This window comes from Scyliorhinus torazame, chromosome 3 (genome assembly GCF_047496885.1).
Source record: "Scyliorhinus torazame isolate Kashiwa2021f chromosome 3, sScyTor2.1, whole genome shotgun sequence".
NCBI lineage: Eukaryota > Metazoa > Chordata > Chondrichthyes > Carcharhiniformes > Scyliorhinidae > Scyliorhinus > Scyliorhinus torazame.
In genome coordinates, this window is record NC_092709.1 from 10767036 (window position 1) to 10794935 (window position 27900).

A 27900-nucleotide genomic window follows, 5' to 3' on the forward strand; every position below is an offset into this window, starting at 1 on the left:
AATCTCCAAGCATTGAATATTATCTCCTGGGGACTTTCTATGTGTGTAACAGGTTCTACTCACAGTGCTTTGAAATGTCTACTCCATGCTTCTAACTCCAGCTTCCAGCCCTTTCTACAAATGTGTTTACTTTTCTCTGAATCCAAACCCAGCCTTAACGGAATAAGCATAATGTACATTGATTGTAACAAACTCACATCATCAAACATCGAACAATTGAACACTAAAACTCCCAAGAGCAAACCCCGGAACAAAATTATGAGTGACGATTTCATTTTCAATGACCATTTCCATTTCTTAGTTGCAAATGTATTTGAGATGTGGGGACAGGCTGTTTGACAGTCAAAAATAAAATCACTCAGTTGAGTAACAAAGAGCCTGCTCACTTTGCGATTGGCGGGCATGGGAAGGGGAGGGGTTAGTCAAGGTGGATGCATGAGGGCGTGTGTTGGAATCCACCCAGCATGTGTTGGCAGCCCGAGATGAGAGCCTGATTAATCTGTGTGAATCAGGGTCTCAACATTCTGATGGAATTGTAACCTTCTACGTAGGGGAGTATGAATCAGATGTGGCTCTGACAGGTAAGTGTTAAAGTTTATTTTTTGCTGGGCCTCCACAGGAATAACGTGAGCTGCTGCTGCGCTCGACTCCACTATCCTCCTCCCTGATTGCACCCAATCACCCCCTCTACCCAAACATCAGATCAATGTCCTAGCGTCCAGGCATTGGTCCAATCGGTCCTCTCTTCTGATGGTTAAGACCCACCCTACCGTGCGTTACGCTAATTCACAAAGCAATTGTCCAATATGAGAGTTGTTGTGTATTGAGACCACAGCCGTTACCCGGTCAATTAAGTAACAGTTGAGAGCTTGCAACAATTTTATGCTCAATTAATTTTGTTGGGGCAGTGGGGGCAAAATAACTCAAGTAAGCATCTGTGTTGGACGGACGGACGGGTGGGGGGGGGGGGGTCTCCACTGTTTTATACACACATATACATACACACACTCTTCCTGTATGAAGAAAACCCCCAGCAATGCAGCAAGAATTAGTTGTGGTATAGGAAGAGGTTTCACAACGAAAGGGGGAAAACAATGACACTTTGAGTAATTATAGTAGCACCAGTTCACATTTTTAATGATTAGTACACTGGTAGTAATCTAATAAGTGTATAATGCCCTGATTCATTGTACGTCACGCTACATCATGCAGCTGACTGTACATCTTGTTTCAAAATGTTATTGTGCCCTAGCCCTGGTTCGAACAAGAGTGTTGTTTCTGCCTTGATAAAGAGGCACACATACCCAAAGCTTATCGACTGATGTGAGGGATATTTTGACCTTTTCACTGTTGATATCATGGCAGGTATATTTAATGGATGAAAATCTCTCCTCTTCCTTGGATCTGATCTTCTATATTTGTTACATTGACAGTCTACGTAAGAAGAAAGACTTGCATTTCTATAGCACCGTTCACACCCTCAGGACATCCCGAAATGCTTTGTGGCCAATTGTTCTCTTTGAAGCGTAGTCACTGGTGTGAGGTTGGAATTGCAGCAGCCATTTCGTGCACAGCAAGCTCCCACTAATGTGGTCAAGGTCACATCGACTTTTTCTTAGTGATGTTGATGAGGGAGGAATATTGCTAACCCTGAAGGTCCTGAATTCACATCCCGCTCACAGCACTGTCGGAGTTGCTGTCTTCTGGATGAGACGCTAAACTGAGGCGCTGTCTGCCCTCTCGAGTAGATGCAAGATAATCTTGTGGAACTGTTATGAAAAAGAGCGAGGGAATTCTCCCTGGTGCCTTGTCCAATATTTAATGTCTCAGCCGACATCACTTAAAACAGAGAACCTGGTCGGTATTATGTTGCTGATTGAGGAAACGTTATGAGTGCACATCAGCTGCTGGGTTTGATATATCAGATCAGTGAGTAAAGTGCTCTGGGGCGTCCTGAGATTGTAAAAGGCACACAAGTCTTTTTTCTTACCAGCATTAGGTGACTCAGTGCAGTGTGAGAATTGGATCTGAATGCCTGATGATGAAAAACATTCCTCTTCAGACTCCTTTCAAATAGGTTATCATTCTGTTATGGATAGGGACGAGATGCTGGGTAATTTCCCCATTTTTCACCTCTCAACAGTTCACTGCAAGATGTGTTTGCAAGAAGGGGTATTTTTTAAAAAACAAATTAAGAATACCCAATTCATTTTTTCCAATTAAGGGGCAATTTAGCGTGGCCAACCCACCTAGCCTGCATATCTTTGGGTTATGGGGGCGAAACCCACGCAAACACGGGGAGAATGTGCAAACTCCACGCGGACAGTGACCCAGAGCCGGGATCGAACCTGGGACCTCGGCGCCGTGAGGCAGCAGTGCTAACCCACTGCGCCACCGTGCGGCCCAAGAGAAGGGGTATTTTAACCACTTTAGTGCTGATGTTTTTGAGAACAGACACAAAACAAGCTTTCTTGTAAGTTTAGATCAAAGGAAAAGTATATTTTCACAACCACCAGAATATAATCACAACAATCACCAATCCTCATTCACACAAGACACACAATAAAAGATGATTTCTAACAATGTAGCATGCACTTAGATTTCTTAAAGTCCCAAAAGTCAATGTTACTCTTGTTTTTCAAGAAGGTTGTCGGAAGCATTGCAGACCAGACAATACTCCTAGGTTCACTGGAGGAAAAATAGACGTTGAAGATGATGAACTCCCAATTGTTTAATCCAGACAACAACAGGTTTCTGTTTTTTACAGCTGAAGTTGTCATTGAGCCCCTGTAGCAAAATTATAGAGCGCGGTTCAGCAACCCCGGAGCACCCGCTGTGGATCTGGGCACAACAGGCAAATCGTGCGTGAGCCCCAAATCAGGCTCCCGCCAGGCATGAAACCACACACGAGTCACCTGACTCACTCAGCCAGGTCTCTTCCTAGCTGGGTAAGATCGAGATCTTTTGCTCATTTGAATACCCGGACGACGGATTCACCTGGAGCTTGGGACCCACCGGCTGCGCCTGGGAGAGATCGCCAGGCCGCTGTTTAGCGCTGGTCCACACAAACATGGACCAGTCGTAATGGCAACTGGGGGTCCCCCCCCCAGGCCATTGGAGATCCCTGGATGGTTGGGAACAGGGTACGGTGGCACCCTGACACTCTCCCCTGGCATTTTGGCACTGCCAGCCTGGCAGTGCTGCCTGGGAACTCTGGCCGGTTTTCTGGTTGGCACTGCCAGGGTGCCAGGTTGGCAGAGCCAGGTTGGCTGCCAGGCATCAGGCTTGGGGTGGCCTTGCCAGGTAGAGTTGGGGTGAGTGGAGTTTGGAGGGGTGGGGATGTCAGAAATGCAAGGGGGCCTGAGGGGGGGGGGGGGTAAGATTGGGGCTGCCGGACACAATGGTGCCCTTATCTCTGAGGGGAGAAACTCCCTGAGGTAAAGAAGAATGGCAAAGTGCCATTGGATAGTGGGATGTTTCTTGCCCTGCAGTTGCCGGGAACTGCCTCGCTAAACATGTCATTCAGGCGACATTTTAAAAAGCTTTTCCAATTAAGGGGCAATTCAGCGTGGCCAATCCACCTACCCTGCACATCTTCGGGTTGTGGGGGTGAGACCCACGCAGACACGTGGAGAATATGCAAACTCCACACGGACAGTGACCCGGGGCCGGGATCGAACCCGGGTCCTTGGCGTCTTTCAGTAAACTTTAACTACAATTCGCTGAATCGCGCCCAATATCTTGCAGGTAAAACAAATTAATACCACTCCACTGCCTGTGGAGGATTTTCGAGGCAGGGTGCCTCCTTTTGCAATTCATAGAATTTACAATGCAGAAGGAGGCCATTCAGCCCATCGAGTCTGCACCGGCTCTTGGAAAGAGCGCCCTACCCAAGGTCAACACCTCCACCCTATCCCCATAACCCAGTAACCCCACCCAACACTAAGGGCAATTTTGGACACTAAGGGCAATTTATCATGGCCAATCCACCTAACCTGCACATCTTTGGACTGTGGGAGGAAACCGGAGCACCCGGAGGAAACCCACGCACACACGGGGAGGATGTGAGATGCTTCCCTCTGATGCTCGTATCCCAGACAGGATTCTTTGGGCTGTTATTAGAATAATAACAAGATATTTGCTGCCACATGGCTGTTTCTGTCATGCGACCACAGAATCAAGATTCCCATTATTCACACAAATGAGTGGATGGCATGAGCCATTGCCACACAACGGGGAATGAATAAAACAATTTCCGCCTTACTTGTGATGAAGTGGTTCCTTGCCAATGCTCTTTGTCGGATCTCAAGTTTGCAGATGCCAAGTCTGGGGTGACCATTGTATCCCAGTTTCTGTAAACATCCTGACAATTGTAATTGTGAATTCCACAAGTGACCTATTGCATCCTGGGGCGAAATTCTCCGTTATCGGTGCAAGGTCCACCGATCGGCGCAAAAAACGGCGCAAATCTGACTTGCGTCACGCCGGAAAAATCGTTGCAAAGTCTCCGGCCCGAAATGGGCTAGCAGCGATGTGATGGGATCCGCGCTTGCGCACGTGGTTCACGCCGTGCAGTGTCATACACGCCGCACGGCGTGACGGTTCATAAGGACGCGCTGCTCCCCCCCACCCGACCGGAACACCCGACCGGAACACCCGACCGAAACACCCGACCGGAACACCCGACTGGATGGCTGGCCGCCGCTCAGCCCCGAGGTTCGAGTCACGCGATGTGGAGGCGCTCCTGGACGCGGTGGAGCAGAGGAGGGAGGCCCTGTATCCTGGGCACGGCCGCAGAGTTGCCCCACGCCACAGCTGGCGTCTGTGGAGGGAGGTGGCAGAGGCCGTCACCGCTGCGGCCCTGACACCACGGACAGGCACCCAGTGCCACAAGAAGGTGAATGACCTGTCAGAGCAGGCAGGGTGAGCTTCCCCCCCCCCGCACGATATCCATATCCCCCCCTCCCCCTCCCCATATCCCTCCCTCCCACATATCCCCCCTCCCCCATATCCCCCCTCCCCCATATCCCCCCTCCCCATATCCCCCCTCCCCCATATCCCCCCTCCCCATATCCCCCCTCCCCCATATCCCCCTCCCCATATCCCCCCTCCCCCATATACCCCTCCCCCATATCCCCCCTCCCCCATATCCCTCCTCCCCCATATCCCCCTCCCCCATATCCCCCCTCCCCCATATCCCTCCTCCCCATATCCCCCCTCCCCATATTCCCCCTCCCCATATCCCCATATCCCCCCTCCCCCATATCCCCCCTCCCCCATATCCCCCATAACCCCCCTCCACATATCCCCTCTCCCCATATCCCCCCTCCCCATATCCCCAATCCCCCATATCCCCCTCCCCATATCCCCCCTCTCCCATATCCCCCCTCCCCTATATCCCCCCTCCCCCATATCCCCCCTCCCCCATATACCCCTCCCCCATATCCCCCATATCCCCAAGTGATTCCAGCCCTAACCTTAACCTCTGCAATACACGTGCAACCGATGGCGTGCATTCATATACCTGCCTAACACTGTTGCCTTTTACCCCTGCCACCCCCCCCCCCCACAGGAGAAGCGCGCACACAACAATAGGGAGCATGTGAGGACTGGAGGAGGCCCCGCTGATGAGAGGCCACGGACCGAACACGAGGAAAGGGCCCTGGAACTGACTGGCGGACCTGAGGACCGGGAGGTTGCTGATGCAGAGGTTGGGGGCGTACTAGCGAGTGAGCCACCGACAGCCCGTCCCCATATCCCCCCTCCCCTATATCCCCCTCCCCCATATCACCTGATCACTGCCTGCGTGTCTAACTATGCATGCTTCATTGTGTATCGCAGGAGAAAACGTCGAGGCACCCATCCCCGCAGATGCAGACCGCCCGCAGGATGCCCCTCGGAGGCCACGGGAGACGGAGAGACCCGGACCCTCCGGCATGCGACGCCCGCAGGATGCCCCTCGCACACCACGGGAGATGGAGAGACCCGGACCCTCCGGCATGCGACGCCCGCAGGATGCCCCTCGCACACCATGGGAGATGGAGAGACCCGGACCCTCCGGCATGCGACGCCCGCAGGATGCCCCTCGCACACCACGGGAGACGGAGAGACCCGGACCCTCTGGCATGCGACGCCCGCAGGATGTCCCTTGGAGACCACGGGAGACGGAGAGACCTGGAGCAACAGGGAGACGACGCCCCCGTCACGTGCGGGTGCGATGACGCAGGCGTGTGCCACCCAGCGACGAGAGGGGCAGCCACAGGCCCCCGTCACAGCCGAGCCAGGACACCACTACCCAGGACACCACTACCCAGGTCACCACTACCCAGGACACCACTACCCAGGACACCCCTACCCGGGACAGCACTACCCGGGACAGAACTACCCGGGACAGCACTACCCAGGAAGACGAAATACCGGACAGTGACTCAGAGTGGATGGGTGGAGACGAACCCCCACCCCAAAGTGCCATGGACTCAGAGTGGGACGAAGAGCACGACACAACGCCACTGCTGTCACCAACACCCTCCACCATCGCAGAAACACTCACCTCGGTTGGGCACTTTAGTGATGTGGCGTTGTGTCGTGCTCTTCGTCCCACTCTGAGAGGACATAGCTGCCCTCTCACAGGAGGCCATGAGCCAGTGCCAGCGCCAGATGGCAGAGGCGCTCAACGCCATGGCCCAGTCTCAGCAGGCCATAGCCCAGTCTCTGCAGGCCATGGCTCAATCTCTGCAGGCCATAGCCCAGTCTCAGCAGGCCATCGCTGAGGGCATCGGCGCCAGTGGCCATGTACGAGCTGGCGTCGCACAGTCACAGACAGGGTTTGCCAACCCCCTGGGCTCCATGGCTGCAAACCTGCAGACCCATGTCGATACCAGCACGGGTCTCCAGGACTGGCAGCGCCAGATGTCGGGGGGGCGTCGGATGGCCAGTCCGTTCGCATCCCCCACCCATGTAGAGGCCTGGGGGCCATCGGGCACCCCGAGGGAGGAGGAGGTGGTGTGGTCCGTCCCGGCTCCCCCTGTAGAGGATGTCCCGGAACACCGCAACACCTCGGACTCCCCTCCTTCCGTCCCAGGTGCATCGGGTGGGCAACGGGCAGGACAGGCTGGCAGCTCGCCATCCCAGTCGCCCGGGCCGCAGCCTGGCCCATCTAGGCCAGGACGCCCCAGGAAACGGCCGCCAAAGGGATCCTGTGTCAGAGGGCAGGAATCACAGGAGTCCACCTCCAGTTCTGCTGTACCGTCTGGGGAACCACGTAGACGTAGTCAAAGGGCCCGTAAGGCCAAACAATTAGACACTGAGTAAGTTGGCACGGGTGCAGGGCACAGATGAGTTTTAGGGGCTAGGGTACGTGCATGAACTCCTTTGGTTATTAAAGTCAATGTTACACCTACAGAAGCTGCCTTTGTGCTCTGTCCAAAGCGTGCGGGGGTGTCATGTACGTTGAGCGCAAGTGTGTGTGTGAGGGGTGGTCTTACCTCAGCCCCAGGTGAGTCTGCCCCCTTCCCCCTGGGCCGCCATCAACATCCCCCCGGGCAGAGGACGGGACTGTGCGCTGCAGTGTCACAGCCGCATGCAGGGATGGTCCGGGTGGATGGTGGTACTGTGGCCATGGGTCAGACATAGTCCAACGATGTGGAGCCAGGAGCTCATCGCAGGGCGGGTTGTCATCATCCTCCATGGCCTGCGATAGACACGTGTCCACCCGCAACTGTGTGAGCCCGGCCCGTTGTGCCACAGGTGGATCGGCAATGGGGGGGGGGTGGTGTGCATGCGGGTGGGGTGGGTGGGGTTGGGGAGGGGGGTGAGGGTGCTGGGTGGGTGAATGGGTGGGGGTGTGGGTGGTCGGCTGTTGCCATGGTGTGCGGTCTGTGGCCACACTACCCGATTCCCACGCCCATCTAGTCAGTGAAGCGGGCGGCTATCAGTCTGTCCCGTGCCCGCTGGGCCAGCCGGTAACGGTGGACAGCCACCCGCCTGTGTCTAGCCCGTCTGCCCTGACCATTGCCCCAATCCCCCTCATCTGGGAGGACTGCGCCTCTTCCTGCTGCTCCTCCACTCCGCCCTCCTCTGCCTGCGGCACATCGCCCCTCTGTTGGGCTATGTTGTGCAGGACGCAGCACACCACAATGATGCGGCCGACCCTATCTGACCGATACTGGAGGGCGCCCCCAGAGAGGTCCAGGCACCTGAAACGCATCTTCAGCACGCCAAAGCACCTCTCTATCTCTCCCCTTGTCGCTACATGGGCATCATTGTAGCGGTTCTCCGCCTCATTGCGTGGCCTCCGTATAGGCGTCATCAGCCACGATCGCAATGGGTAGCCCCTGTCGCCCAGCAACCAGCCCCTCAGCCGGGGATGGCATCCCTCTACATGCCGGGGATGGATGACCGCGACAACACGAATGAGTCGTGTACGCTGCCTGGGTAACGGGCGCAGACGTGCAGGATCATCATGCGGTGGTCGCAGACCACCTGTATGTTCATCGAATAGGTCCCCTTCCTGTTGGTGAACACGGCCCTGTTATCTGCAGGTGGCCGCACGGCGACGTGCATCCCATCAATCGGTGGGGGGGGGGTGGGAACGACGACATGTCATCATTGCCCATATCCCCTCCTTCCCCCCAGCCAGGTGGCATGGACGTGACTGGTCATCACGTTGACGGGACTTCGGCCCATCCGGAAGGGAGAATATCGGCAGGCCCAAAATCGGCTGCCTTGCGCACACCCGTGCCATTCTCCGACGTCTGCGGCGCCATTAACGCCCCGCCGACTTTTCTCCCTTCGGAGACTTCGGCAACCTGGGGGGTCGGAGAATGATGCCCCTGATGTTCCTTCTTTAATGAGGGATACCCCAAGAAATCATTCACATTTCAATGGCTTTCCAGAGGCGTGTACACATAAACTGCTCCCTGGCTGTACCAAAACCACAAAGATTCCCTGAACGGTGCTTTCCCGAGGTCTCCCAGGCGAAGGTGATAGATCCCAATGCCACGGGTGCCTCGGGAAACTGCATATTACAGTGAGACTAGCTGTCTCTCTCTAACATGCAGATTTACAAAAAGGTGATGCCGCTTACAATGGGCGGGATTCATATCGCAACGTCTCGCGAGATAACGTTGGATCTCACGCGGCGCTGTGAGCCGGATCGGTTCTGGGAGTGAGGTCTCCCGGCTTCTATCGGCCACGTCGTGCTGCGCCACGGCACACTGTCTTTCAGGCACAACATGACCCGTTCAATCATGCCCTATATTTTGGAACTGTCTCTTTCATTGAAAGTAATCTGGAGCAATGAAAAGGGTCATGCGATCTGTTATGCGTTCTGTTGAACAACAGGTCGAGGGGGTCTTGTGGCGTCCCTACCGCTGGACCAGAAACTCCGAGTTCGTGTCCAACTCCAGGACCGGTTGGACACCGAAGGAGCGTTCAATGTGGTTCGATGGGCTGATAATCAGCTCTGGAATCCCGCCGCCACTCCCCCCCCCCCCCCCCCCCCCACTATTCCCCAAAGGGTAAAAAACAGCGTGGGTGCAAAGCTGCGCCTTAAAACTCAACACGCCTGGGTGGCTTGGTCCCTGTGAGGACAGGGAGAAAAAAACCTTTCCGCACAGCGAGTGATTTGGGTTCAATTGAGGCCGGTTCCACTGGGGCATTCAAAAGGCCATTCGATGATTCCTTGAATAGAAACAACATGCAGAAGCATTGGGGAAGAGGGGGAGGAATGGCACTTTTAGACATGATGCTCGTTTGAAGAAACGGTTCAGATAAGGTGGGTCAAATGTCCTCAATCTGCACCATAGCAATTGTGTGATCGACTGAGAACAAAATGTCCACCACTGGAAACAAAGACAAGAGCAGCTGTGCTGACTGTGGAGACACTTTCAGCCTCCAATCTTTGGGCAGAAAGGAGACAGAGAGAGAGTCCTGAGAGAGAGACAGAGAAAGACATGGCTTCGTGGGAGTGTATAGTTTTGTTATTGGAGTGGACTGAGGAGTAAACTCAAACCCCAATTTGATTTGATTTGATTTGATTTGATTTAATTTGATTTGATTTATTGTCACGTATCGAAGTACAGTGAAAAGTATTTTTCTTCAGCCGAGGAACATACGCAGTACGTACAGAGTAGACACAAGAATAATCAACAGAGAACATTGACAAATGGTACATCGACAAACAGTGATTGGTTACAGTGCGGAACAAGGGGCCAAACAAAGCAAATACATGAGCAAGAGCAGCATAGGGCGTCGTGAATAGTGTTCTTACAGGGAACAGATCAGTCCGAGGGGGAGTCGTTGAGGAGTCTTGTAGCTGTGGGGAAGAAGCTGTTCCTATATCTGGATGTGCGGGTCTTCAGACTTCTGTACCTTCTGCCTGATGGAAGGGTCTGGAAGAAGGCAATGCCTGGGTGGGAGGGGTCTCTGATAATGCTGTCTGCCTTCCTGAGGCAGCGGGAAGTGTAGACAGAATCAATGTGGGGGTGGCAAGCTTCTGTGATGCGTTGGGCTGAGTTCACCACAATCTGCAGTTTCTTGCGATCTTGGACCGAGCAGTTGCCATTCCAGGCTGTGATGCAGCCGCATATCTCTATCGCACATCTGCACAATGAGAATAAGCAACCCAGTTATTGTGTAACAATTATTAAAGATTATTAAAGAAAAGACATACACACGAACAGGACTATACCACGCCAAGAAAATTTAAGTGTATGAATTACTAAACAGTTTACGTAAAACGTACCCTTGTTACAAAATATATCCATGATCTCAATGGCGACACGGTGGCACAGTGGTTAGCACTGCTGCCTCACAGCTCCAGGGACCCAGGTCAATTCCAGCCTTGAGTAACTGTCTGTGTAGAGTTTGCACATTCCTCCCCGTGTCTGTGTGGGCTTCCTCCGGGTGCTCCCGATTTCCTCCCACAGTCCAAAGATGTGCAGGTTAGGTGGACTGGCCATTCTAAGTTGCCCCTTACAAACAAACAAAGAACAAAGAAATGTACAGCACAGGAACAGGCCCTTTGGCCCTCCAAGCCCGTGCCGACCATGCTGCCCGACTAAACTACAATCTTCTACACATCCTGGGTCCATATCCCTCTATTCCCATCCTATTCATGTATTTGTCAAGATGCCCCTTAAATGTCACTATCGTCCCTGCTTCCACCACCTCCTCCGGTAGCGAGTTCCAGGCACCCACTACCCTCTGCGTAAAAAACTTGCCTCGTACATCTACTCGAAACCTTGCCCCTCTCACCTTAAACCTATGCCCCCTAGTAATTGACCTCTCTACCCTGGGGAAAAGCCTCTGACTATCCACTCTGTCTATGCCCCTCATAATTTTGTAGACCTCTATCAGGTCTCCCCTCAACCTCCTTTGTTCCAGTGAGAACAAACCGAGTTTATTCAACCGCTCCTCATAGCTAATGCCCTCCATACCAGGCAACATTCTGGTAAATCTCTTCTGCACCCTCTCTAAAGCCTCCACATCCTTCTGGTAGTGTGGCGACCAGAATTGAACACTATACTCCAAGTGTGGCCTAACTAAGGTTCTATACAGCTGCAACATGACTTGCCAATTCTTATACTCAATGCCCCGGCCAATGAAGGCAAGCATGCCGTATGCCTTCTTGACTACCTTCTCCACCTGTGTTGCCCCTTTCAATGACCTGTGGACGTGTACTCCTAGATCTCTTTGACTTTCAATACTCTTGAGGGTTCTACCATTCACTGTATATTCCCTACCTGCATTAGACCTTCCAAAATGCATTACCTCACATTTGTCCGGATTAAACTCCATCTGCCATCTCTCCGCCCAAGTCTCCAAACAATCTAAATCCTGCTGTATCCTCTGACAGTCCTCATCGCTATCCGCAATTCCACCAACCTTTGTGTCGTCTGCAAACTTACTAATCAGACCAGTTACATTTTCCTCCAAATCATTTATATATACTACAAAGAGCAAAGGTCCCAGCACTGATCCCTGTGGAACACCACTGGTCACAGCCCTCCAATTAGAAAAGCATCCTTCCATTGCTACTCTCTGCCTTCTATGACCTAGCCAGTTCTGTATCCACCTTGCCAGCTCACCCCTGATCCCGTGTGACTTCACCTTTTGTACTAGTCTACAATGAGGGACCTTGTCAAAGGCCTTACTGGTGTCCATATAGACAACATCCACTGCCCTACCTGCATCAATCATCTTAGTGACCTCCTCGAAAAACTCTATCAAGTTAGTGAGACACGACCTCGCCTTCACAAAACCATGCTGCCTCTCACTAATACATCCATTTGCTTCCAAATGGGAGTAGATCCTGTCTCGAAGAATTCTCTCCAGTAATTTCCCTACCACTGAAGTAAGGCTCACCGGCCTGTAGTTCCCTGGATTATCCTTGCTACCCTTCTTAAACAGAGGAACAACATTGGCTATTCTCCAGTCCTCCGGGACATCCCCTGAAGACAGTGAGGATCCAAAGATGTCTGTCAAGGCCTCAGCAATTTCCTCTCCAGCCTCCTTCAGTACTCTGGGGTAGATCCCATCAGGCCCTGGGGACTTATCTACCTTAATATTTTTTAAGACACCCAACACCTCGTCTATTTGGATCTCAATGTGACCCAGGCTATCTACACACCCTTCTCCAGACTCAACATCTACCAATTTCTTCTCTTTGGTGAATACTGATGCAAAGTATTCATTTAGTACCTCACCCATTTCCTCTGGCTCCACACATAGATTCCCTTGCCTATCCTTCAGTGGGCCAACCCTTTCCCTGGCTATGCTCTTGCTTTTTATGTACGTGTAAAAAGCCTTGGGATTTTCCTTAACCCTATTTGCCAATGACTTTTCGTGACCCCTTCTAGCCCTCCTGACTTAGTGTACAAAAGATGCACAGATTTGGTGGGATTACGGGAATAGGATGGAGGAGTGGACCTAGTTAGGGTGCTCTTTCAGAGGGTCAGTGCCGGCTCGATGAGCTGAACAGCCTTCTTCTGCACTATAGGAATTCTATGGTTCTATGGATGCTGAACTCCTTAAGATTTCCCCTTTCCCCAAACAACATCCAAATTAAATAGACCTATAAATCAAAACCAGCTGAGAGCTACCATCCAATATCGGGATCATAATCAGATCTGGGAACCATCTTGTCCAGTGAAGACATTTAAACTGGCTTTACAAAGGTTTTCTGCACTGCCTTGGTTCTAAGACTTCGAGACTGTTAGATGTATACCTGGCCCTCTTGGCTATTATATGTAAAACCTGGGCTCCAGGCTGCTAGATATAAACTGGCCTCCCTGCTAATGAGAGCGCTGGAAATTACACCAGTGTACCCCTTTGATTGTGAATTCTGTATATTTGACTGTGTGTTCCCCCACAATCCTTGATTCTAGGAATTAGCATGTGTGTACCTCGCCGATCTCCTAATCAACTCGGTAAGCTAATAGGCGATTCACCCCTGATTCTATCTCGATGCCTGCTAACCTCATTACTTTGGCCTTTTGAAGACTGGCTACTGCTGTTGCTAGGCAGATTTCTACCTGTTGCTGGGCAAATGGCACCCTATTAAGTCTTGTTAAATTCGTTTTACTGCTGTTACCAGGCAAATCCATGACACTTGCGGACTTGAAGCATTCTGATAACATGATAAATCAACTCAGGAACAGTGTTGGTATTGATGTCTTGAGCAATCTTTGTCCAAAATGTGTGTTCCGTTGGCTGGAAGATTAGACTGTGTTAAAGTCTGTGTCTGATCACTGGACGAGTATAGGTAACTGCTTTCCCAGGTGGCGTGGACTCGGAAGTGTCTGTGCTTTATAAGGACATATAGAAAATTCTATAGAACCCACAGCACAGAAAGGTTATCCACACTGCTGTTCATACTCCAGCCAAGCCCACTGTCCCCCTACTCCCTCCCACCCAGTGAACATAGCCTTTCCTTTCTCCCTTTTGCATTCACCTGGTTTACCCATCAACGCCATTTGTCTCAACCGTTTTCTGTGGTAGCACGTTCCATGCTCCCACCCCTCTTTAGCTTTCAGGTTCCAATCGATTGGCTTCAGGTAGGTTCGAATTTGGAATCTCCGAAGCCACATTTATACCACAGCAGTCTGCAACGCGGCCCATGTTGTGCAACAGACTCAATTTTTCTTTTAATTGCCTAAAACCCTTCAGCAAGACTGGTTTCTACTCTTGGGATTGATCATGTAGATTTGATTTATAGCCGACTGAAATCTTCTGGCAGGTACCAATAAACAGGCATACCTTTGGACTGCGAACATTCAGCAGACTGAGAAGCAGCAATTAACCACATGCCCAGTCAGAGTTTAAACAAATAGAAGGTCAATATGTGGCTTCATTTGCACTTCACCAGCTTAACAATCGATTCTGTGAATGAATCTCGTTGCGCTAGAATTGCCGATTCTACCTTTTTCTTAATGGCCAGTGACAAAATCATAATACTTCTGAGTTGGAACGTAACGGGTTTCAACCCTGACTCAGATACTTGAGCTCAAAAATCAGAGACTCCCGTGCAGTACTGAGGGAGTGCGGAACTGTTGCGAAGGCAATCTCCAGGGTCAGATTAAATGGGGGGGGGGCACCATCTGTTCGCTCAGATGGTTAGAAATGATCCCAGAGAAGAATTTTGAAGAAGAGCAGGAGAGTTCTCCCTGGAGTCCTGGTTAATATTCATCTCTCGGTCAACATCAGTTTAAAAAACACACAATTGTCTGGTCGTTATCACATTGCTCCTTCTGCACAAATTGGCTGCTCTGGATTGGATTTGTTTATTGTCACGTGTACCGAGGTACAGTGAAAGGTATTTTTCTGCGAGCAGATCAACAGATCATTAAATACATGGGAAGAAATAGGAATAAAAGAAAATACATAATAGGGCAACACAAGGTACACAATGTAACTACATAAGCACTGGCATCGGTTGAAGCATACAGGGTGTAGTGTTAATGAGGTCAGTCCATAAGAGGGTCATTTAGGAGTCTGGTAACAGCGGTGAAGAAGCTGTTTTTGAGTCTGTTCGTGTGTGTTCTCAGACTTCTGTATCTTCTGCCCGATGGAAGAAGTTGGAAGAGTGAGTAAGCCGGGTGGGAGGGATCTTTGATTATACTGCCCGCTTTCCCCAGGCAGTGAGAGGTGTAGATGGAGTCAATGGATGGGAGGCAGGTTCGTGTGATGGACTGGGCGGTGTTCACGACTCTCTGAATTTTCTTTCGGTCCTTGGCCGAGCAGTTGCCATACCAGGCTGTGATACCTGGTACCTCCCGGGGCCAGATCCCCCCGCGCCCCCCCAAGAACCCCGGAGCCCTCCTGCGCCGCCAGGTCCCGCCGGTAAGGGGCCTACTCTAATTTATGCCGGTAGGACCGGCAAAGAACGGGTGGGACTTCAGCCCATCGCGGGCCGGAGAATTCGTGGACCCCCGGGGCCCATTGAGTCGCGCCGGTCCCTGCCATTCTCTGAGGCGGGTGGCGCGACTCACGCCGGGGCAATTTTTTGGGGGGCGGAAGAATTTGGAGGACGGCGGGGGTGGGATTCACGCTGACCCCCGGCGATTCTCCGACCCGGCGGGGGTTGGAGAATCCCGCCCCTGAAGTCAATGACCAGCTCTTCCTACATGTTTTTCCTACATGTGACTATGCTTCAAAACTGCTTCCTTGGCTGCAAAATACATCGCGGCATCCTGAAGCTGTGAAGATGCTCTCTAAAAACAACCATTCCTGAGCTCGATAGCAAGCAGCTGACAATACATCTTGTACATGTCTGCCATATGCAGACTGTGTCTGAAGGTGGCACCAATTAGGGTTTTAGAAACTCTAACGTTAAATGAAACAATGAAAACAGCGAAGGACTATTCTCAGCAGGACCAACCTCTTCACCCCGGCAAAGTCTTGCTCTGAAGATTTAAGGCTCCATTTCATCTTTCCCCCCGTGTATTTGTGAGTACACAGGCTAAACTTTCCTTGCAAAGATTTGCTTTCAATTCAAACAAAATTAGTTTAAGTGGCACGCAAATGGCTCAGCACATTTTTGTAGTATTCTATAAACACACGCATTTGGCCCATCAGACCAGTGCAGGAAATATTCAGCAGAATCTGTGGAAAGAGAAACACATAACGTCTACAACGAGAGGTCACGGATAGAGGCTGAGAGGCGGTAGATTTAGAACTGAGTTGAGGAGGAACTACTCCTCGCCGAGGGTGGTGAATTTGTGGAACTCGCTGCCCCATAGTGCGGTGGAATCTGAATCATTAAATTGTTTCAAGAAGGGGATAGATATATTTCTGATTTAAAAAATGGGTTAAAGGGGTATGGGGAGCAGGTGGGGAGGTGGATTTGAGACCAGGAAGAGATCAGCCATGATCTGATTGAATGGTGGAGCAGGCTAGAGGGGCTGAATGGCCGACTTCTGCTCCTAATTCCTATGTTCCTGTGTTTTAAGGCATCTCCACACCTGTGTTTTAAGTCAAACTTGGCTCTTATTAAGAACCAAAGTTCCCAGTTCTTTACTTCCAGATTCTGAAGAAGAATTACATTTGTCTCAAAGTATTAATTTTGGCTCTTTCTCAGATGCCGCCAAATCAGCTGAGGTTTTTCAACAATTTCTGTTTTAATTCAGATTTCCAGTATCTGCAGTGTTTTGCTTTTATATGTAAGTCTGTACTGGTGTTTATGTTCCACACTATTCCATTCCATCCCAGCAGCATATCTTTGGAGGGTCGCATGTTAGCACAGTGGTTAGCACTCTTGCTTCACAGCTCCAGGGTCCCAGGTTCGATTCCCGGCTTGGGTGGGTCACTGTCTGTGCGGAGTCTGCACGTTCTCCCCGTGTCTGCGTGGGTTTCCTCCGGGTGCTCCGGTTTCCTCCCACAAGTCCCGAAAGACGTGCCTGTTATGTGAATTGGACATTCTGAATTCTCCCTCTGTGTACCCGAACAGGCGCCGGAATGTGGTGACTCGGGGCTTTTCACAGTAACTTCATTGCAGTGTTAATGTGAACCTACTTGTGACAATAATAAAGATTGCGATTGTTCATTCCTTTATCCCTCTTCTGTTTATCTAACTTCCCCTTAAATGTAACTGCATCAATACTATTCATCTCAAACATGAGTTCCAAATTATAACCACTTGGTGAGTAAGATTATGGAAATGATTGGGTGTATAAAATTCTCCTTGAAGCCGTCAAATTAAAATAATAAAATGGTTGGCATTTATAATGGCATTTATAATGGCACCCTATCTCATAGGAAAGTCCAGACTGCTTGATGATTGTGAATCCTTTTTGAACTGTTTTGGAGGCCAATGCAATGTTGCGACTGAGAAAAGGAAGTCTTGCATTTATTTAGCACCTTTCAAGACCGTAGGATGTCCCACCGTGCTTTACAGCCAATTAAGCATTTCCCAATGTTGTTAGAGTGTTGTAACATAGGAAATACATTGGCGCACAAGGTCACACAAACAGCAATCTGATCGTCAACCAGGTATCTGCTATTTAGTGGTGTTAATTGAGGGAAAATATCAGCCTCAGGCCACCAGGGAGATCTCTCCTGCCCTAGTTTGAAACAGTGTCACAATATATTTTACATTCACCCGAGACAGTGACAGATGTGTCATCCGAAAAGACAAGAAACTAGACCAAACCTCATTCCAAAGACAATTTGGAAAGAACAGACATTTTCTGGTCAGTATTTAGGAACTTCTATCTCTTTTAATTGGGAGATTAACCGAAAGGCGGCACATTCAACAGTGCAGCACTCCCTCAGTATTCACCCTCTGACAGTGCAGCACTCCCTCAGTGCTGACCCTCTTAACAGTGCAGCACTCCCTCAGTACTGACCCTCTGACAGTGCAGCACTCCCTCAGTACTGACCCTTTGACAGTGCAGCACTCCCTCAGTACTGACCCTCTGACAGTGCAGCACTCCCTCAGTACTGACCCTCTGACAGTGCAGCACTCCCTCAGTACTGATCCTCTGACAGTGCAGCACTCCCTCAGTGCTGACCCTCTGACAGTGCAGCACTCCCTCAGTACTGACCCTCTGACAGTGCAGCACTCCCTCAGTACTGATCCTGTGACAGTGCGGCGCTCCCTCAGTACTGACCCTCTGTCAGTGCAGCACTCCCTCAGTACTGACTCCCTGATAGTGCAGCACTCCCTCAGTACTGACCCTCTGACAGTGCAGCGCTCCCTCAGTACTGACCCTCTGACAGTGCAGCACTCCCTCAGTACTGACCCTCTGACAGTGCAGCACTCCCTCAGTACTGACCCTCTGACAGTGCGGCACTCCCTCAGTACTGACCCTCTGACAGTGCAGCACTCCCTCAGTACTGACCCTCTGACAGTGCAGCACTCCCTCAGTACAGACCCTCTGACAGTGCAGCACTCCCTCAGTACTGACCCTCTGACAGTGCAGCTCTCCCTCAGTACTGATCCTCTGACAGTGCAGCACTCCCTCAGTATTGACCCTCTGACGTTGAGAGCGCCGCAGTGCTGGTGGCGACTCAGGCGTCGGCTTGGTCTTTGGTGACTCCGGGAGCGTGTCAAAATCCTCTTCATCCCCGGGTGGGAGCAAGGGGAGGACGGATTGTCCTGGAGCGGGGGCTGCGGTGGGGTGCGCCGGGGGAGGCGAGGGTGGCGCCGGGGCAGGGGTGTGCGTGTTTGTGGGGACCCAGCTGGAGCCAGATCCCTGAGGGAGACTGTGTATTGGCGGCCGTCGGGTACGTTACGTAGGCGTACTGCGGGTTCGCATGGAGTAGCTGTACTCTCGCAACCAACGGGTCCACCTTGTGGAGCCGCACGTGCTTGCGGAGGAGAACGGGTCCTGGAGCTGCCAGCCACGTTGGGAGCGAAACCCTGGAGGTGGACTTCCTGGGGAAGGCAAAGAGACGTTCATGGGGGGTTTCATTAGTCGCGGTGCACAGGAGCGACCGAATGGAGTGAAGTGGGTTGAGGAGGACCTGCTGCCAGTGGGAGGCCGGGAGGACCTTAGGGCCAGCTGAACAGCCGTCCAGACCGTCCCATTCTCCCGCTCCACCTGCCCGTTTCCCCTGGGGTTGTAGCAGGTCGTCCTGATCGACACAATGCCCCTGTTGAGCAGGCGCAGTTCCTCGCTCATAAATGAGGATCCCCGGTCGCTGTGGCCGTAGGCGGAGAAACTGAACAGAGCGAAGGTGGTGTTGAGGACTTTCATGACGGTGGCAGACGTCATATTGGGGCATGGGATGGCGAAGGGGAATTGGGAATACTCGTCGACCACATTAAGAAAGTACGTGTTGCGGTCGGTGGAGGGGAGGGGCCCTTTGAAGTCCACGCTGAGGCGTCCAAAGGGGCGAGAGGCCTTCACCAGGCGCGCACGGTCTGGCCGGTAGAAGTGCGGTTTTCACTCTGTGCAGACCTGGCAGTCTCTGGTGACAGTCCTGACCTCCTCGATGGAGTAGGGCAGATTGCGAGCCTTAATGAAGTGGTAAAAGCGGGTGACTCCCAGGTGACAGAGATCGTCGTACAGGGTCCGGAGTCGGTCCACTTGTGCACATGTACCTCGGGACAGGGTATTGGGGGGCTCGTTGAGCTTATCGGGGCGATACAAAATCTCGTAATTGTAGGTGGAGAGCTCGATCCTCCACCTCCAGATTTTATCATTTTTGATCTTACCCCGCTGTGTGTTGTTAAACATGAAGGCTACCAACCGTTGGTCAGTGAGGAGAGTGAATCTCCTGCTAGCCAGGTAATGCCTCCAATGCCGCACAGCTTCAACGATCACTTGGGCCTTCTTTTCGACGGAGGAGTGCTGAATTTCGGAGGCATGGAGGGTGCAGGAAAAGAATGCCATGGGCCTGCCTGGTTGAGGGTGGCCGCCAGAGCGACGTCTGATGCATCGTTCTCGACTTGGAAGGGGAGCGTCTCGTCGACCACGTGCATCGCGGCCTTGGCGATGTCGGCCTTGATATGGTTGAAGGCCTGGTGAGCCTCGGCCGTCAGTGGGAAAGCGGTGGAGTGAATGAGTGGGTGGGCCTTGTCCGCATAGGTTGGGACCCACTGGGCATAATACGAAAAGAACCCCAGGCATTGTTTGAGGGCCTTGGGGCAGTGGGGGAGGGGGAGTTCTATGAGGGGGCGCATGCGATCGGGGAGGGGCCCTAGAACTCCGTTCTGAACCACATAGCCGAGGATGGCTAATCGGTTCATGCTGAACACACACTTCTCCTAGTTGTAAGTTAGGTTGAGGAGTGTGGCGGTGTGGAGAAATTTGGAAAGGTTGGCGTCATGATCCTGCTGGTTGTGGCCGCAGATGGTGACGTTGTCCAGGTACGGGAAAGTGGCCCGCAGCCTGTACCGGTCAAACATTCGGTCCATCTCCCGTTGGAAGACCGAGAGCCCGTTGGTGACGCTGAAGGGAACCCTAAGGAAATGGTAAAGGCGGCCATCTGCCTCGAAGGCAGTGTATGGGCGGTCCGCCTTACGGATGGGGAGCTGGTGGTAGGCTGATTTCAGGTCCACTGTCGAGAAGACCCGGTACTGTGCAATCTGATTGACCATATCAGATATGCGTGGGAGGGGATACGCATCGAGCTGCGTATACCGATTGATGGTCTGACTGTAGTCAATGACCATCCTGTTTTTCTCCCCCGTTTTCACCACTACCAGTTGGGCTCTCCAGGGGCTGTTGCTGGCCTCGATGATACCTTCACGCAGCAGCCGCTGGACCTCATACCTGATGAAGGTCCTGTCCTGGGCACTGTACCGCCTGCTCCTGGTGGTGACGGGTTTGCAATCCGGGGTGAGGTCTGCAAACCGGGAAGGCGGGTCGACCTTAAGGGTCACGAGGCCGCACACAGTAAGGGTTGGTAGGGGCCCGACAAATTTCAGGGTTAGGCTCTGGAGGTTGCACTGGAAGTCCAGGCCGAGTAGCAAGGCAGCGCAGAGGTTGGGGAGGACGTAGAGCCGGAAGCCACTAACTCTACGCCCTGGGCGGTGAGGATGGCGATGCAGAACCCCTGGATCGCCACGGAGTGGGATCCGGAGGCCAGGGAGATTTTTTGGTTAGCGGGGTGTACCACGAGGGAGCAGCGCCTTACCGTATCGGGGTGGCTGAAGCTCTCAGTGCTCCCGGAGTCCAGAAGGCAGGAGATCTCGTGCCCGTCGACCTTCACCTTTGTCGAAGCGGTCGGGAAGTTGTGCAGTCGAGACTGGTCGATCGCGACCGAGGCGAGACGCGGCTGGTCGTCGGCGGTTGCAGGCGATGAGCGGCCCGATAAGGTGCCCGATGGGCAGGGGTCCTGAGGCGGGTAAGATAGTGGCGCCCACGGGCCGCACGTGTCCTGGGACAGGAAAGATGGCGGCGCCCTCGGCCCACACGTGTCTTGGGGCAGGCAAGATGGCGGTGCCCATTGGTTCTGAGGAAAGCAAGATAGTGGCCCCCACGGGCAGCACATGCTGTGAGTGAAGCAAGATGGCGGCGCCCACGGGCCGCACGTGGTCTGAGGAGAGGAAGATGGCGGCGCCCCCTGGCCGCACGTGGGGGGTGCCGGGAAAATAGCGGCGATTGAGCGGGCCTGGCACACTGCAGCGAAATGTCCCTTCTTACCACAGGCCTTGCAGAGCGCACTCCGTGCCGGGCAGCGCTGCTGGGGGTGTTTTGTCTGTCCGCAGAAGTAGCACTTGGGTCCCCCGGGGCTGGTTGGCTGCCGCGCGGCGCAGGCATGGGGTTGGCTGAGGGCGGTCGCTGATGGGGTCCACGATGGGGTGGCCGCTGGCGGGGTCCATGATGCACAGGGGGGTTGGGCCGTGCGGTCGGGGGCATACGCCTGTACGTTGTGTGAGGTGACCGTGAGCAAGAGGGCTAGATTCTTGGTCGCCGCGAGGTCAAGCGTGGCCCCTTCTTAGAGGCGCTGGCGGGTGTAGTCAGACCCTATGCCCGTAACGAACACGTCTTTAGCAAATGCAATGTTGTCATTCATCTCAAGAGGCTTGGAATATAAAAGCAGGGATGTACTCCTGAAGCTTTATAAAGCATTAGTTAGGCCCCATTTAGAATACTGTGAGCAATTTTGGGCCCCACACCTCAGGAAGGACATACTGGCACTGGAGCGGGTCCAGCGGAGATTCACACGGATGATCCCAGGAATGGTAGGCCTAACATACGATGAACGTCTGAGGATCCTGGGATTATATTCATTGGAGTTTAGGAGGTTGAGGGGAGATCTAATAGAAACTTACAAGATAATGAATGGCTTAGATAGGGTGGATGTAGGGAAGTTGTTTCCATTCGCAGGGGAGACTAGGACCCGGGGGCACAGCCTTAGAATAAAAGGGAGTCACTTTAGAACAGAGATGAGGAGAAATTTCTTCAGCCAGAGAGTGGTGGGTCTGTGGAATTCATTGCCACAGAGGGCGGTGGAGGCCGGGACGTTGAGTGTCTTTAAGACAGAAGTTGATAAATTCTTGATTTCTCGAGGAATTAAGGGCTATGGAGAAAGTGCGGGTAAATGGAGTTGAAATCAGCCATGATTGAATGGTGGAGTGGACTCGATGGGCCGAATGGCCTTACTTCCACTCCTATGTCTTATGGTCTCTCATTAGCAGGTTCGATTGTTCAGTGGCCGAAACGGCCTGGCAGTCAAAGTCTCTCACCAGGGTGAGCAGGGCACGCCAGAAACCTTCCACAGACTCACCAGGAAGTTGGTGCTGCGTGGATAGGAGGTGCCTGGCGTAGATCATGTTGGTCTATTGATCGTAATTCTCCTTCAGTAGCGCCATGGCCTCTGCGTAGGTAGGCGCGTCCTGGACGAGGGTAAAAACGTTGGAGCTCAGCCGCGTGTACAGTATCTGGAGCTTCTGAGATTGGGTCTGGTGCCGACCCGCTGTATGCTTCAAAGCATCTAGGCAATGTTGGAAGTCCTTTTTGGCGTTGTCTGCTTGAGGATGCAGCTGCAGGCGATCTGGCTTGATGCGGAGGTCCATCTCTGAAAAATCTCTGTGTAATAAATTGATGCACTATCAATTACGACGAGATGAGAGTAGAATGTAATCAAGGCTTTATCACACAGAGATGTGTGGCCTCCTACAGCAGCTTACGAAATGGCTGCTGTTCAGAGAGCACACACATTTATACTCCGCCTCCTGGGCGGAGCCAGCAGTCAGGGATCTACCCCCATACCTGTAGTACAGGGGCCTTACCGTAATACCCATATATACAATATAATACAACAGTGGTGACTACCACAAAGATGTTCACTGTATGTTTTAAAAAGGTTAACTTGAGTTCATAGAATAAATATTGTTTTGCTTAAAAAAATACTTTTCCATTTCTGCTGTATCACGCCTATAGAGTGGGCTGTGTGCTCCCCATACCACAATCTATTCAAAGTTGTGGGTCAGGTGAACTCCATGATATACTTTGGGGTTCTCGAAACGCTGGCCCATAACAAATTGGGGGCTCATCCGGGATAAAAGTCTATCTATTGGATTTGTTTGTTGGATTGTCTATTTGTTGGATTGGCTGAGTGAACTTAAAGACAGTGAGGGGTGAGCATATTGTGGTTACTTTTCAGTTGTGGTATTTCAGTTTAAGTAGGGAGTGTGTTGTGGACAATGGCTCTTTCAGAGGCTCTGAAGTTTTTGGGGGTGGAGACGGTCACACGCAGTACCTTACGGACAGAGACTAAAAGCAGACTGTTAGATTTGGCAGAAACATTGCAGTTAACATTACCTGACAAAATGCGAAAAGATGAGGTAATTATGGCGGTGGCTAAGCATTTAAAGTTGCCTGAGATACAGTTTGATTCATTAGAAATGGCAAAGATTCAGTTGTAGATTAAGCAACTTGAACATGAAAAAGTATTAAAACAGCTTGAATATGCAGTGAGAGAAAAAGAAAGAGAAAGGGAGATACAGATCAGGGAAAAAGTAAAGGAGCGAGAAGAAAGAAACAAAGAAAGAGATAGCGAGGAAAAGGAAAGAGATAGAGAGGAAAGGGAAAAAGAGAGAGAGTTTGAACTTCAGAAAATGGCTTTGAAACATAACAGTCAGTTAAAATTGGCAGACATAAAGGGAAACGTACAGTTGGAGGATAGTGATGAGGATAGTGAGAAAGAGCGTCATAGTCGAAGGCTTGGTGGGGATCTATTTAAATATGTCCAAGCATTGCCAAGGTTTGACGAGAAGGAGGTGGAAGCCCTTTTCATTTCATTTGAGAAGGTAGCTAAACAAATGAAATGGCCACAGAGCATGTGGGTATTACTGATTCAAACAAAGCTGGTGGGTAGGGCTAGTGAAGCGTTTGCATCACTACCGGACGAGGGATCTGGGACGTATGAGGAGGTGAAAAAATCCATCTTAGGTGCATATGAACTAGTGCCTGAAGCCGACAGACAAAGGTTTAGAAATTTAAGGAAAGAATTTGGTCAAACATACATGGTGTTTGAAAGGCTCAAACAGAGTAATTTTGATAGGTGGATAAGGGCTTTGAAAATAGATCAAGCATATAAATCTCTCAGAGAAATTATACTTTTGGAGGAGTTTCGAAATTCAATTCCTGATGTCGTGAGAACTCATGTGGAAGAGCAGAAAGTTAAAACTGCGAGATTAGCAGCAGAAATGGCGGATGATTATGAATTAATTCATAAATCAAAGCTTGGTTTCCGACATCAGTTTCAGCCTGTGAGAGACAGAAACTGGGGACATGAGAAACACTCAAGTGGTAAAGGTAAAGGTGATATGATGGAAGATAATAAGGAGAGTGTACCTCAGATTAAAAAAGAAATCCAGGAGGGTGGAAGAGACATGAAAAGTTTCAAATATTTTCACTGCAATAAACTAGACCATGTAAAGTCAGTGTTGACGAAAAGCACTGGGAGGCTGATGTGGGAAAACAGGATAAGACAGTGGGGCTTGTTAAAGTGGTAAAGGAAAGCCCAAGTGAAGCGAAGGAGGTGCAAAAGATTGTACAGCCTGATCAAGGGGTGATTGATGAGAAGGTGCCAGATCTCTTTGAAGAATTTACTTGTGTGGGTAAAGTTTACTCATGCGTATCAGGAGGAGCAGGTAAAGAAGTCACAATTTTAAGAGATACGGGAGCTAGTCTATCTTTAATGGTAAGAGATGAGGAGTTCTGTAGTTTGGGAAGAATATTGCCAGAAAAGGTGGTAATATGTGGAATTCAGGGTGAGAGGAATAGTGTTCCATTATATAAGGTGAGGTTGGAAAGTCTAGTGAAGAGTGATGAAGTGGTAGTAGGAGTAATGGAGAAACTAGGAATACAGTTTATCTTGGGTAATGATATAGCTGGGTCACAGATGGGGGTGATGCCTACTGTGGTGGATAAGCCAGTGGAAAATCAGACAACTGAAGTGTTGAAGGACGAATATCCTGGGGTTTTTCTGGATTGTGTAGTAACAAGGTCACAAAGTCACAGGTTAAGACAAGAGAATAAATCAAAGATTGAAGATGAAGTGGAAGTTCAATTATCAGAAACGATTTTGATCGGATGGTTGAAAAAGACCAAGAACAGGTGGAGGATGAGGCGGATATTTTTAGTTCAGGAAAATTGGCTGATTTACAACAGAAAGATATAGAAATAGAACGGACGTATCAGAAAGCATAAACAGAAGAGGAATCTGAGTGTATACCAGAGTGTTATTACCGTAAAAGTGATGTCTTGATGAGAAAATGGAGACCTTTACATATACAGGCGGATGAAAAGTGGGCAGACGTTCATCAAGTAATATTGCCGGTAGGGTATAGAAAGGAGGTATTACAAGTTGCACATGAGGTACCAGGGGAGGTCATTTGGGAATAAGGAAAATTCAAGAAACATTTTTATTGGCCTGGACTACATAAAGATGTAGTTACATTTTGTCAATCCTGTCACATATGTCAAGTGATAGGGAAACCTCAAGCAGTGATAAAACCAGTGCCCTTAATACCCATTCCAGCATGTGAGGAACCTTTTACAAGGGTCCTAATTGATCGCTTCCTAAAACAAAAAGTGGCAATCTTTTGACGATAATGGATGTGTCTACGAGGTTTCCAGAGGACATTCCAGTACGTAATATTACAGCTAAAAAGATTGTGGAGGAGTTACTTAAATTCTTTACTAGATATGGACTTCCCACAGAAATACAATCGGATCAAGCATCAGATTTTACCTCAATGTTATTCAAAGAAGTTATGGATAGCTTAGGAATAAAACAATTTAAATCAACTGCGTACCATCCAGAATCACAGAGAGCGTTAGAAAGGTGGCATCAGACATTAAAGACAATGTTGAGGGCTTATTGTCACGATTATCCAGAGGATTGGGATAAAGGAATTCCATTCTTACCGTTTGCAATTAGGGATGCACCAAATGAGTCAACCAAATTCAGTCCTTTTGAACTAATTTTTGGTAATGAGGGAAGAGGACCACTTAAATTGATTAAGGAAAATTTGGTGAGTGAGAAATTGGAAATTACATTATTGGATTACGTGTCAAATTATGTGTCAAATTTTAGGGAACGATTAAATAGAGCAGGTGAATTGGCGAGACAACATTTAAAAGTTGCATGAAATGTGATGAAACAGGTAGCGGACAAGAAATCCAAAGTTCGTAGTTTTGTCAGTGGAGATAGAGTTTTAGTGTTGTTCCCAGTAGTAGGTGAACCTTTAAAAGCAAGGTTTTGTGGACCTTATCAGATTGAAAGGAAATTAAGTGAGGTGAATTATGTGGTAAAAACACCAGATAGAAGGAAGACTCACCAAGTGTGTCATGTGAATATGCTTACAAAGTACTTTGAAAGGGAAGGAGAGAAAAAAAAGGAGGTTTTAATGATTCTAACTCAAAGTGACAAATCAAATCCAGGTGACTGTGAATTCCACATACCTCAAATTAAATTGGAAAATGAGGATGTTCTTAAAATTAGGGACAAATTGTTGAGTTACCTTCCAGAGAAAAAACGGACTGACCTGAAAGAGTTATTGATATCACATGGGCAAGTTTGTAGAGATAAATTGGGAAGTACTAAAATGGCTATACATGATGTAGATGTGGGAAATGCTGTTCCAATCAAACAACATCCATATAGACTTAACCCTTTAAAATTGGCACAGGATAACAAAGAGATTGAGAGTATGCTTAAAAATGGCATAATTGAAGTGGGTTGCAGCCAATGGAGCTCACCCACAGTGATGGTACCAAAACCAGACGGTACCCAACGGTTGTGTGTGGACTATAGAAAGGTTAATGCAGTTACAGGAATGGACTCTTATCCTATCCCATATTTGGAGGATTGCATTGAGAAGGTGGGACAATCAGATTTTATTTCCAAACTGGATTTACTTAAAGTTACTGGCAGGTACGTTAATCCGAAAGAGTGAAGGGGATTTCAGCTTTTGTGACTCCAGATGGTATATACCAATTCAAAGTTATGCCATTTGGCATGAACAACGCCCCAGCCACATTTCAACGGTTACCGAACAAAGTTGTTTCAGGATTACCCAATTGTGCGGTAGACATCGACAATCTGGTAATTTTCAGCCAGACATGGAAAGAACATTTAAAACATCTGATGGAGTTATTCAATCGACTTCAGGAGACGGGTTTGGTGATAAACCTAGCCAAAAGTGAATTTGGGAAAAGCCCAAGTCACTTTCCTTGGCGATACAATCAGACAGGGCCGAATGGTCCCACAGGATGTGAAACCAACAGTTATTGAGGAGTTTCCGATACCCTCGACAAGAAGCGAAATAATGCGATTTCTTGGCTTGAGTGGATTTGATTGAACATTTATGAAAAATATTTGTACTGTGGTTGCTCCACTGATGGACTTGCTGAAGAAACGTCGAAAATTTCAGTGGACAACGAACTTTCAACAGGCATTTGACTGCCTGAAAGCTGTGATAACCAATGCTCCTGT

At 50.2% G+C, this 27900-nt stretch overlaps 1 protein-coding gene and 1 long non-coding RNA gene across 4 annotated transcripts in view; one reads left to right on the plus strand and one right to left on the minus strand.

The window, feature by feature from the left end:
• Nucleotides 1-27900, plus strand: part of stpg2 (sperm-tail PG-rich repeat containing 2) — a 649746-nt gene that overhangs the window by 406441 nt on the left and 215405 nt on the right. The gene's annotated exons all lie outside the window — the stretch shown is intronic.
• The window catches only part of LOC140409469 (uncharacterized), a 57599-nt gene continuing 39756 nt past the window's right edge, over nucleotides 10058-27900 (minus strand). For both annotated transcript variants that reach the window (XR_011940337.1, XR_011940336.1), the window contains exon 3: nucleotides 10058-10602. This is a non-coding gene — a long non-coding RNA (uncharacterized lncRNA). The remainder of the gene's footprint in view (nucleotides 10603-27900) is intronic.